We start from the raw sequence: 13,263 nt of genomic DNA, 5'->3' as shown, positions 1-13,263 counted from the left end.
GGGCCTTGCTAATCCCCAGCATCCTCTACATCAGTGTTTTTCAACCTTTTTTGAGCCAAGGCACACTTTTTTCTTTGGAAAAATCTCGAGGCACACCACCACCCGAAAATGTTAAAATCTGAAACTCTGTAGCCTCTATTAACAATATAAAGTCATTCTCATCAAAGTTTTATCAACAGAAATCAAATAAATACAGAAAAAAAGTTTTTCCCAATTTCTTATTTTCTTTTTGCTCACTCAGTGTGAAACCTGGGCCTGTTTGGATGAACACAGGGCCTGGCAGGAATAGAAGACAGACAAATATGAAGCTCTTCCTCAACAGCTCTCAGTCTCTCTCTCTGCTTTTAGTTTTTATAGCAGTCAGGGTTGAAAAGCTAACCTGAATTTTACTCTTCATTCATAACTCGGAGCACAAAGCACGTTTTTCTGTCTTTCCAGAACAACCAATCACAGTTTTCAGCAGACTGCATCATACATAGCAACGGGGTCAACCACACCTCCTCACTAAGATAAAAGTTGTTGTCAACTCCTTGTGAAGAGTATGATGTGGGTCGGAACTGATGTATGTATGGATGTGGGCAGAGCAGAAGAGTGAGGGAGAACACGGATGTTCTGAGTAATAAAAGGTTCCCTATTAGTGGGTGAACAATCCAACGCTTGGTGAATTCTAACGACATTGAAAGTAATAGCCTTCATCCTTGCCAAAGAGTGCAGGAAAACATCAGTGAGGGCCTTTTGTATTTGCAGAGCACTGGCCCCAAAAAAGCCCGACTTTCAGAACCGCAATTCAAAGCTGGGCCACTCCTTCAAAAGACTTTTGATGGTGTTGTCCACAAACAGTAACTCCATGATTCCGAACAGTTGTATGTCCAATTTCCTGTCAAAGATATCAAATTTGACTGGCTTTAAACTGCGGGACCCAGTGGCTAATCTTCATCTCACACTGTGATGAACAATGACTCATCTCACATCATCCTTTTTTTCTGTTCTTTCTTAATTTTTTTAAATTTTATTCTATTTATTCTCCACGAGAATCCTCCCGCCTGTTACGTCCTCGCAGCGCATCCACAGAGCACAGCAGTCCATTTGGTGGCCAGATTTGACCAAACGTGAAACAAAAAGTTGAGAACTGTGTGACATGTGCAAAAGAAGCTCACCATGCACCAGAGCCAACATTACCAGAATGACCATGGCAATGTGTGGCAGCAGATCTGTTTCAGTGGAACAACTCAACATATCTTGTGGTGATTGACTCATACTACATTGAAGTAGCCAACCTCCCTTCCACAACTACAACAGGTGTAAAAGCAGAATTGAAAGCCATCTTTGCTCGCCATGGAGTACCAGAAACTCCTCCTTAATTTCTCCTTAACTTCCTCCGCAAGCTAAGGAGAGCAAGAGCCCCGGCCCCCATCATGCACACCTTCTACAGAGGCACCATCGAGAGCATCCTCTTCAGCTGCATCACCGTGTGGTACGGCGCCTGCACCGTATCCTGCCGCAAGACTCTGCAGCGCATCGTGAGGGCAGCCGAGAGGATCATTGGTGTCTCTCCCCCCCCCCCCCCCCCCCCCCCCCCCCGCGACATATACAACACCCGCAGAGCCATCAGGATGGCAGGTGACCCCACACACCCCTCCCACCCTTCACCCTGCTGCCGTCGGGGAGGAGACTTCAGAGTCTCCGAGCCAAAACCAGCAGGCTCAAAGACAGTTTCTGCCACCAGGCAGTCAGGAGACTCAACTCTCTCCCTGCTCTGCCCCCCCTCCCCCTCTGCCTCTGCCCCCTGCCACAGCCACCCCTACACCCCCCCTCCCCGCCGGCATCTGACATCATGCCCCCCCCCCCCCCCCAACTCAAAAATGAGCATTCTCTACCTCAAAAGAGACATTGTGTACATGCCACTTTACTGTTTATATGTTTATATGTTTGTAGGGTGTATAGATTTTTAATCTTTAAATTGTTATTTTCTTAATATATTGTTAAATGCCTTTTGCACTGCGGGTCTGAGAGGACTGAAATTTCATCTGTGCTGTATGTCATGCATATCAGCACACTTGACAATAAAGCTGACTTTGACTTTGAGAAAGTCTTGTCACAGATAATGGCTCCCAGTTCTCAGCAACTGAATTTACAGACTTCTCCAGAGATTAGGACTTCATACATGTGACCAGCAGCCCCCATTACCCTCAAAGTAATGGGGAGGCTGAAAGAGCAGTGAAAACAGTGAACGCACTTCTGAAAAAGGGGGAGGAGCCATCTTATGGCCTACAGAGCAACCCGTTTCTCTCATGGATCATCTCCTGCACAGCTGTTCATGGGCCGTAACATCCTGATGTTACGGCCCATGAACAGCTAACAGCTTACATCACTAACAGTTAGTAAATGAGGAATAGTTGCAACTTTAGAATAAGGTCCTAATAATGTATGTAAAGTATTAACTGATACTTAACAAGTCATTAGTAAGTAGTTTACTAATGGCTTATTCATGATTTATTACTAGTTTATAAGGTATAGTTCTAAATCATTAACATACAGTTAACGTGTAATTTAAAAATTGTTAACTAAATGCTTGTAAATTATCTATTACCAATCTATAAGGCACAGTTGTAAATCCTTAATAATCTGTTAGCAAATATTCAACAAGCAATGTATAACTCATTAACAAATGGCTATTAATGGTTTATTAACTACTTATAACGGACAGTTATTTTAAAGTGCTACCTTTTTATTTTAGTACTTAGAATAAGTTGCTGATACATTTTTTTGACTTGTAATTGTAACGGATTACAGTTTTCAAGTAGCCTTCCCAACCCTGTTGATTGTAATGGTCGACACAACGCAGCTGTCACAATCACAGTAATCTGTGATTGGTGGAGCTCTTATAAAAAGAGATTAGACTTGGCAGAACGATGAAAATAACAAACAGAACAATCCGGAATGGCAACTGGACAGAAGAGCAGTGCGTGCTGTTAGCACAGCTTGTGGAGCAAAATAAAACCATATTAAGAGATAAACTGGGTCCCGGGATCACTGCAGAAGGGACGGACCTGGGAGCGTATTGCCCAGCAACTCAATGTGTCATTCCCTCTCCTTGCATGAACAAGTGAGTGTGAGAAGCACTGGTACGTGCTGCAATTGAAAGGCAGAGTGGAGCATTCAAATAGAGTTCTTCTCAAACAGGTGAATGTAATAGTATAAGATTAAAACTATGATTGCTGACATCACTTTGTTTATTAATTTGTGTGAATGTTCATGAATTATATATATTAATTTACTGAACTGTTTAGGGGGTGGACCACCAGCTAAGCAGCTGTCCCAGCTGGTAGACACTGTGTTTAGTGTCTTGGGAAGGTCTAACACCAGCATCAGTGGCCTGGAGGAGGACATTGATAGCTCACTTATCCAGCTGGCAGAACTGCGTCAAAGGTAGGACAAATTGTTTTTCACCAGAGAAGATATCAAAAGAAAAAAAATTATTTACAGTAAGATGCATAGTCTATTTTCAGGTGGATTTGTTGGGTTTCCTCTGACAAATTCTATATATTGTGATAAGCGCTGTGACACCACTTGTTGTAATTGGTGTAATATAAATACAATGGAAATCAATTATATTTATAAGGTTTTATGTAGCCATGTTGAATGCAGGAAAAGAAATAAAAAACAGCAACAATGATAACCATCCATCCATCCATCCATCCATTGGCTACCGCTTTATCCGGGGCCGGGTCGCGGAGGCAGCAGTCCGAGCAGAGTTGCCCAGACTTCCCTCGCCCCAGACACTTCCTCCAGCTCCTCCGGTGGCACCCCAAGGCGTTCCCAGGCCAGCCGCGAGACATATTCCCTCCAGCGTGTCCTGGGTCTGCCCCGAGGCCTCCTACCGGAGGGACATGCCCGAAACACCTCCCTCGGGAGGCGTCCGGGGGGCATCCGAAATAGATGCCCGAGCCACCTCAGCTGGCTCCTCTCGATGTGGAGGAGCAGCGGCTCTACTCCGAGCTCCTCCCTGGTGACTGAGCTCCTCACCCTATCTCTAAGGGTACGCCCAGCCACCCTACGGAGGAAGCTCATTTCAGCCGCTTGTATCCGGGATCTCGTTCTTTCGGTCATGACCCATAGTTCATGACCATAGGTGAGGGTAGGAACGAAGATCGACCGGTAAATCGAGAGCTTCGCTTTTTGGCTCAGCTCCTTCTTCACCACGACGGACCGATACAACGTCCGCATAACTGCAGACGCTGCACCGATCCGCCTGTCGATCTCACGCTCCATCTTTCCCCCACTCGTGAACAAGACCCCAAGATACTTAAACTCCTCCACTTGGGACAAGGGCACTCCACCGACCTGGAGGGGGCAAGCCACCTTTTTCCGGTCGAGAACCATGGCCTCGGATTTAGAGGTGCTGATCCTCATCCCAGCTGCTTCACACTCGGCTGCGAACCGTGTCAGTGCACGCTGGAGATCCAGGCTTGATGGGACCAACAGAACCACATCATCCGCAAATAGCAGAGATGAGATTCTGTGGTCCCCAAACCGGACCCCCTCTGGCCCCCGGCTGTGCCTAGAAATTCTGTCCATATATATGATGAACAGAACCGGTGACAAAGGACACCCCTGCCGGAGGCCAACGTGCACAGGAAACAGGTCCGACTTACTGCCGGCAATGCGAACCAGACTCCTGCTCCGGGAATACAAGGACCGAACAGCCCTCAACAAGGGACCCCGGACTCCGTACTCCCGGAGCACCCCCCACAGGACCTCTCGGGGGACGCGGTCGAACGCCTTCTCCAGATCCACAAAACACATGTGGACTGGTTGGGCGAACTCCCACGAACCCTCAAGCACCTGGTGGAGGGTATAGAGCTGGTCCAGTGTTCCACGATCAGAACGAAAACCGCATTGTTCCTCTTGGATCCGAGGTTCGACTAACGGCCGGACCCTCCTCTCCAGTACCCTGGAATAGACGTTCCCGGGGAGGCTGAGGAGTGTGATCCCTCTGTAGTTGGAACACACACTCCGATCCCCCTTCTTAAAGAGAGGGACCACCACCCCGGTCTGCCAGTCCAGAGGTACTGTCCCCGCCCGCCACGCGATGTTGCAGAGACGAGTCAGCCACGACAGTCCCTGCACATCCAGAGACTTAAGGAACTCTGGGCGAATCTCATCCACTCCCGGTGCCTTGCCACCGAGGAGCTTCACAACAACCTCGGTGACTTCAGCTTGGGAAATGGACGAGTCCACCTCTGAGAACCCAGTCTCTGCTTCCTCAATGGAAGACGTGGTGGTGGGATTGAGGAGGTCCTCGAAGTATTCCTTCCACCGCCCAACAATGTCCCCAGTTGAGGTCAACAGCTCCCCACTTCCACTGTAAACAGTGTTGGTGGAGAACTGCTTCCCCCGCCTGAGGCGCCGGACGGTTTGCCAGAATTTCCTCGAGGCCGACCGAAAGTCCTCCTCCATGGCCTCTCCGAACTCCTCCCAGACCCGAGTTTTTGCCTCCACCACAGCCCGGGCTGCGGCTCGCTTGGCCTGCCGGTACCTGTCGATTGCCTCGGGAGTCCTATGAGCTAACAGTGCCCGGTAGGACTCCTTCTTCAGCTTGACGGCATCCCTTACTTCCGGTGTCCACCACCGGGTTCGGGGATTGCCGCCACGACAGGCGCCAGAGACCCTGCGGCCACAGCTCCGAGCAGCAGCTTCGACAATGGAAGTGGAGAACATGGTCCACTCGGACTCAATGTCTCCAACCTCCCTCGGGATCTGTGAGAAGCTCTCCCGGAGGTGGGAGTTGAAGGCTGCGCGGACAGAAGGCTCGGCCAGATGTTCCCAGCAGACCCTCACAACACGTTTGGGCCTGCCGAGTCTATCCGGCCTCCTCCCAGTCCAGCGCATCCAACTCACCACCAGGTGGTGATCAGTTGACAGCTCTGCCCCTCTCTTTACCCGAGTGTCCAAGACACGCGGCCAGAGATCAGATGACACGACCACAAAGTCTATCATTGACCTCCGGCCTAGGGTGTCCTGGTGCCATGTGCACTTATGGACACCCCTGTGCTCGAACATGGTGTTCGTTATGGACAAGCTGTGACTGGCACAGAAGTCCAATAACAGAACACCACTCGGGTTCAGATCGGGGAGGCCGTTCCTCCCAATCACCCCCTTCCAAGTCTCGCTGTCATTGCCCACGTGGGCGTTGAAGTCCCCCAGGAGAACAATGGAGTCCCCAGTTGGGGCACTATCCAGCACCCCTCCCAGGGACTCCAAGAAGGTTGGGTACTCTGAACTGCTGTTCGGTGCATAGGCCGAAACAACAGTCAGAGACCTGTCCCCCTACTTGTAGGCGTAGGGACGCAACCCTCTCGTTCACCGGGGTGAACTCCAACACATGGCGGCTGAGCTGTGGGGCAATAAGCAAGCCCACTCCAGCCCGCCGCCTTACACCGCGGGCAACTCCAGAGAAGTGGAGTATCCAGCCCCTGTCGAGGAGCTGGGTTCCAGAGTCCAAGCTGTGAGTGGAGGTGAGCCCGACTATATCTAGCCGGTATCTCTCAACCTCCCTCACAAGCTCGGGCTCCTTCCCCCCCAGCGAGGTCACATTCCATGTCCCAAAAGCCAGAGTCCGTGTCCGGGGATCGGGTCGTCGAGGCCCCTGCCGTCGACTGCCACCCAATCCACATTGCACCCGACCCCTACGGCAGCCTCTGTGGGTGGTGGGTCCACAGGAGGATGAGGAAGAGGGTATAGCTCCGAAGGTCATTCGGGTGCTCAAACTCCCCCACCACGATAAGGTTGCAGTTCAAGGGGGATAACCAAGGCTGACTATCATCTCTTCTGGACAGCTCTGAGCCATCAGAGGCCTTCTACATCACAGGACCACGTTCAGACTGAGATGCCTCCTCCTCTTCCTCCTCCTCCTCCTCTTCCTCTTGCTCCTGCTCCTCGCCAACCCTGCAGGAGAAAGTAGAAGCAGAGATTGACATTCTAAAACAACACAAAAAAGTCCTTCTACTGCAGGAGGAGTATTACCGGTTCAAAATTGATCGTTTGAAAAAGAAATTGGTTGACAAATAAATGATGCATCTTGTGAATTACTTGAACATGTTTCACTGTTTACATACTGTATATGATGTTTCAATGCTGATTGCAAATTACCTGAAGTGCAGCTGTGTAAATTGAGCTCTGTACAGATTCCCTGTTAGAGCCATGGGTAGTCTTGCTGCAGTTGCTGCACATTCTCATCACTATCATCATCACTGCTGTCCTGCTCATCCTCAGGAGGTTCTGGGAGGAGCCTGTCCTTGCAGATATTGTGCAGTACTGCACAGGAAATTATTATTTGGCAGACCTTTTCTAGCGACAGGCTCACTTCCCTGTGCACACATGGAATCTGCGTTTCAGCTGTCTAGTACCCTGCTCGACCAACGCTCGTGTTTTATTATGGGCCCTGTGCACAAACAAAACAAGAAAAAAAAGCAGTTGCACACAAAAGCTGGAAATGGGTTACCATTTGTTATCATGGGTTGAGACTCAACCAGAAGAACCAACCTCACCGGCGTCCCTCCAGATTAAAGTGCATCATGTTAAATTTAAAAAATTTAATAATAAGAGTTCACTTCGTCCCCTGCTCATCGTAGATGCCTGTAAATTGTTTTAGGGAGACATTTAAAGTCATAAGAAGAACCAACTGCTCCTTAATGTCAATGCATTATAGGCTATAATTTCTCATTATTTATATTACCTGTTGTAATTCAGTTGTGGTCCTGCGTCTGGACGAAGGTATGGAGTGAGAAGCCAAGGTTTGCATGGGTAACCACTGTCCCCTAACAGGTGGCATCTAATTGGCATGTACCGTACTTCAAAGAGCATCTCAGCCCACTCTCAGATGTCATTCGGGAGTCATGCGTTGAGCGGGGCCATATCTTGTGATGGTGCAGTTATGCGGATGTGAATGCCATCAATGACAACAACAACACCAGGGCATTCATGGACCCGCTATGTCCATGAATGCCCGTTTGTTTGCCTGCAATGAGTGAGCATGAAACAATGTGGGGCTGTGACGGCGCCAATATGGTCTGACTGTTCACCCTGCTTATGGAGGGTTGGGACAGACCCAAGTCATCAGTGCTACACTGCCTGCATTTTCCCTGTCGCCACGTATCAGAATGTTGTGATCACCTTCATCTTGGGTGTTATTGCGTTGCTTTGCTGTGTCGGTGAAGTAAGATCATCCCTGACGAAGTCGACGACAAACACAATTCCAGCATAATCGAGCCGGTAGCGTGTAATTAAATCATGTCGTTAAACAAACAGAGAACGTCTTTCTGTCTTTCTGCCATCTTTTTCTGTTTAAGAAACTTACGTAGACTTCTTAAAGTCCTCCTCACTACTTTTAGTAGTTTTCCACCTTAGGAGTCCTCTTAGGGTATAAATTGCTTCCTTATCTTAGTAAGGAAAAATTCTAAGAAAAATCTTAAATTTCGAGGAATTCTAAGGGTTTTCTTAAGAGTGACGTCACTTAGAGCTACTTTTAGCCTTAGGATGCTTCGTGAATACGGGCACTAGTGTTTCCTGCTCCAGTGAAGTTCTTCAGCTCCCTGCCTCCTCTGCCTGCACAAGAGTCTGCCTGCTCGAAACCTTTTTTGATTAAATCTTTGAACTCGCCTCCTGCCTCTGTCTCTGCTTTGGGGTCTGCAAGTTAAACCTAACAGAATAATCTGGCCACAATGGACCCCGCAGAGGCAAAGAGAATTAAGCAGGCCTTAGCTGATTCTGAGAGGTTCAAACAAGCTCTCACGCCACAAAGAGCCCTGGATGGACAGCATGACATGGCTCTTCCAAGAGATCTCGACCTCTCTCAGAATCTCTGCTCCGGAGTGAACCAGCTCGGTGGCCGCCTTAATGAAGTTTCCTTTCAACTCACCGCACTCAAGCCCATGACCATGACCAAGCCCATGCCCTGGACTCTGCTCAAGCTACAGGCCCAACTCTTCACAGCCCCGTGAGCCATTCATTCCCACTCCTAACAGGTACTCAGGACAAATATGGCAATGTAAGCAGTTTATACATGAGTGCATGTTGGTTTTTGACCAACAGCCACTTACCTATGTCTCAGAAAGGTCGAGAGTAGCCTTTATAATAAGGCTGTTTTCGGGGAAAGCTTCTGCTTGGGCTGTAGCTGTTACGGCTGAGAGTCGGTGTGCAGCGAACCCAGAAGCAGACCAGGAGCCGGAACAGGTGCAATTGTTAGTGGTTTTATTGTGAACCAGGAGGGAGTTGTGGGCGTATTCGATCCATGGAAGGTGGGAGCTCCAGGATGAAGGAAACTGCGCTGCCATTCACCGGAGAGCCGCCTCAAGGTTCTGGTTTGCCCGCTCCGTCTGGCCGTTGGTCTGTGGATGATAACCAGAGGAGAGACTGTCCGTTGCCCCCAGGGCCGAGCAGAATACCTGCCACACCCGGGAGGCAAATTGAGGTCCCCGGTCGGACACAACATCCATGGGAATCCCGTGGAGCCTGAACACATGGAGAACCAGGAGGTCAGCCGTCTCCTTGGCCGTCAGCAACTTCCGGAGAGGGACGTAGTGGACGGACTTTGAAAAACGGTCCACTATGGTCTGGATACAGGTGTTCCCATCAGAGGGGGGGAGCCCAGTGATGAAGTCCACGGCGATGTGGGACCAGGGCCAGCTGGGAATTGGCAGCGGACGTAGGAGACCTGACGGAGGTTGATGGGAGGACTTACTGCGGGCACAGGTGGAACATGCCGCAACAAACTCCCGGACCTCCCGGGCCATGCCAGGCCACCAGAGACGTTGCTGCAGGAAGGAGAGGGTGCGGCTGGCGGTGTCGGAGGCATCTACTTCTACCACGAACTGTCGAGAGGGGTCAGGGTGGAATAGAACCGGGCCGCTGGTGAAGACGGTCTTCAGCCAGGCGAACGCTGCAGCGGCTTCCGCGGACCACCGGAATGGAACCTTGGTGGAGGTCAGTTGAGTTAGGGGAAAGGCCCCCCTACTGTAGTTCCTGATGAACCTGTGGTAGAAGTTGGCGAACCCCAGGAATCTCAGGAGCTCCTTCCGGGTGGTGGGGACGGGCCATTCCGCAACGGCTTGAACCTTGGCCGGGTCCGGTTGGAGTTGCCCCTGGGCAATAATGAAGCTAAGGTACTGCACAGAGGTGACGTGGAACTCGCATTTCTCTGGTTTTACATATAGCCGATTTTCCAGGAGGCGTTGGAGGACCAGGCAGACATGTTCCCGGTGCTCTTCCAGTGACCGTAAGAAAACAAGGATGTCATCCAGGTACACAAAGACAAATTTATTTAACATGTCCCGGAGGACATCATTCATGAAAGTCTGGAAGACTGCTGGTGCATTCGTGAGTCCAAACGGCATCACCCGATACTCGAAGTGTCCCAGCAGGGTGTTGAACGCCGTCTTCCATTCATCTCCTTTCCTGATTCGGACGAGATGATATGTGTTCCGGAGGTCCAGCTTGGTAAATAACTGGGCCTCGCAGAGGGGTTCAAAGGAGGGATTGATGAGGGGAAGAGGTGACCTGTTCTTCACTGTTATGTGGCGTCTTTCTTTTTGACGAAGAAGAATCCGGCTGCCACTGGGGATGAGGAAGGGCGAATGAGGCCAGCCGCTAGTGACTCCTGGATGTACGTCTCCATCGCCTCCTTCTCGGGACGTGAGATGTTGTAGAGGCGTGCTGCTGGCAGCGGAGCCCTGGGAAGCAGCTCGATGGAGCAGTCATAGGGCCGGTGAGGAGGGAGAGTCCGAGCGAGGTCTTTGCTGAAGACTGGTGCCAGCTCACGATACTCCAAGGGAACTGCAGCCAGATCAAGAGGAGCCGGAGCCGGAGAATGGTAACCGGAGCTGGATTCGGCGGACCGGAGGCACTGGGAGTGACACTGGAGGCTCCACCCGATGATCGATGAGCTCCTCCAGTTGAGGTGTGGGTTGTGTTGTTGCAGCCACGGGTAACCGAGGACGAGGGGCGTGACTGGAGAAGGGATCACCAGCAGCTGGAGAGTCTCTCTGTGGTTCCCAGAGATGACCAGGGTGAGAGCTGTCGTGCAGTGAGTAACCCGGGCAATCAGCCGACCATCCAGGGCGTTGACACTCTGGGGAGAAGGCAGGAGCTCCAGCGGAAGTCCGAGCTGGGCTGCCACCCCTGCGTCCACGAAGTTGTCGTCGGCGCCGGAGTCCACCAGAGCTGGAAGGTTCGCAGAGTGCTGATCCCAGTTGAGGCTGGCGGGCACCTTCATCCGAGCAGGGGAACTTGGGATATTGGAAATATGGCTCGCCAAGTTTGAACATTTCAAACAGAAAGAACTGGTTCACAGCTGCGGCAGGGAACTACGAGGGACGCACTTCAGCGTTAACGACCAGTTCCCGAAGGAGATCTTAGACCGTCGCCGCTTGTTGTTTCCTGTGAGGAAGAAGCTCATCGCCGAAGGATCCCGAGCCGTCATCACAGTGGACAGGCTTTACGTCAACGGCCAGCTGTACCGGGACCCCGCTGTCACCCCCTGGCTCTACTGATGGTCCTCATAAATAAGTAACATCCCCTCTAACACACACACACACACACACACACATCACAGGTTTACTGAGGTCCAATGTTATTATAGTATTAATCATCTTGAACTCCCAGAACAAACGCTGGGATATTTGTATGTGTATATATGTGGGTATATGTATGTATATATATATATATATATATATATGGAAATATATATTTACATGACTTTCAAAAAAAAAAAAAAAGCAGGCACTCCTCATGTCACCACGAACGTCACCTATGAGTTTGGGATTGTCTTTCTTTGGGTTTTGGTTTCTTACTTTCTATTTCTACACCCCCTCCCTAGTCTTAATAGTAACACTTTCCCACTGTTTTAGCCACACTAAGACCACGACACCACAATCCAACTGTCATGAGATCACACATTCCTATGTCGACAGACACACACTCCCATGTTAAATAACCAGTCAGAATTAGGAACCTTAAAAACATGCGCATGCATGTACACACAGACACACAGGCACACACAGATGCTCACACACACGCACGTACACACAGACACACACATCTGCACACACATACACAGACACACACACACATGCACACACAGACACAGACACACACACATGCACGCACACACAGACACACACGCATGCAGTCACAGACACACACAGACACACGCACACACACATGGGCACATGCACACACATAGCTACACGCACGCACGCACACAAATACACACGCACGCACGCACACACACACACAGATACACACCCACCTAGAAGATGAGTGTAGCTAGGAACCTGTTCAGATGTGTCACCTGGAATGTACGTGGAATGGGCACACAAACAAAAAGACAAAAGGTTTTCGAACACCTGGATAAACTAGAGGCAGACATTGTCTTATTACAAGAGACACACACACCTTCCACAGGACATCACAAACTGATCTCACCACAATTCCCTCACACATTCTCAGCTGGTTAGAACTCCAAGCAGAGAGGCGGAGCTATATTAATCAACAATAAAAAGCAATTCTCTCATAAAGATACAACCATAGACCCAGAGGGAAGATTTATAATTATTCATATCTCTCTTCAGAACATAGAGATGTGTATCGCAAACATCTATGGCCCAAATGTTGATGACCCCTCCTTCTATTACAACTTTTTCACCACCCTCTCAACACACTCTGACTAAACACTTATAGTTGGAGGACACCTCAACATAGCCCTCAATCCACAAATGGACAGAGTTAGTAAAGCAGCAAACACCAGATACTGGGAATCACCAGATATAATACAGCAGTACATGAGTGACTATGGCCTTTGCGACGCTTGGCGCACCTCTCATCCTACTCTTAAAGAGTACACTCAGCAGTGCACCAATCCTATTCACGCTTAGATTACTTTCTGGTGAGTAAATCAGTGATCAAAGACACCTCGGACACCCCATCACTATCAGTGACCATGCACCTGTCACTATGACGGTCACTAATAGAACACTCATCCCTCCTAGTAGACAATGGAGATTTAACACTTCACTGCTCAAGGATCAAGACTTCCTCACATTCTTTAAAAAACAATGGACACTCTATTTAGACACAAATGATCTGCCTGGTGTTTCTCCCGGTGTCCTCTGGGAGACAATAAAGCTGTCATGAGAGGCAAAATGATTTCTTACTCCTCATACAAAACCAAAAAGGAAAAAATAAAGGAAAAAGAATTAGAAGATA

The sequence above is a fragment of the Blennius ocellaris genome (assembly GCF_963422515.1).
Source record: "Blennius ocellaris genome assembly, chromosome: 5".
Classification (NCBI taxonomy): Eukaryota; Metazoa; Chordata; class Actinopteri; order Blenniiformes; family Blenniidae; genus Blennius; species Blennius ocellaris.
Note: the sequence above shows the minus strand (reverse complement) of the source record.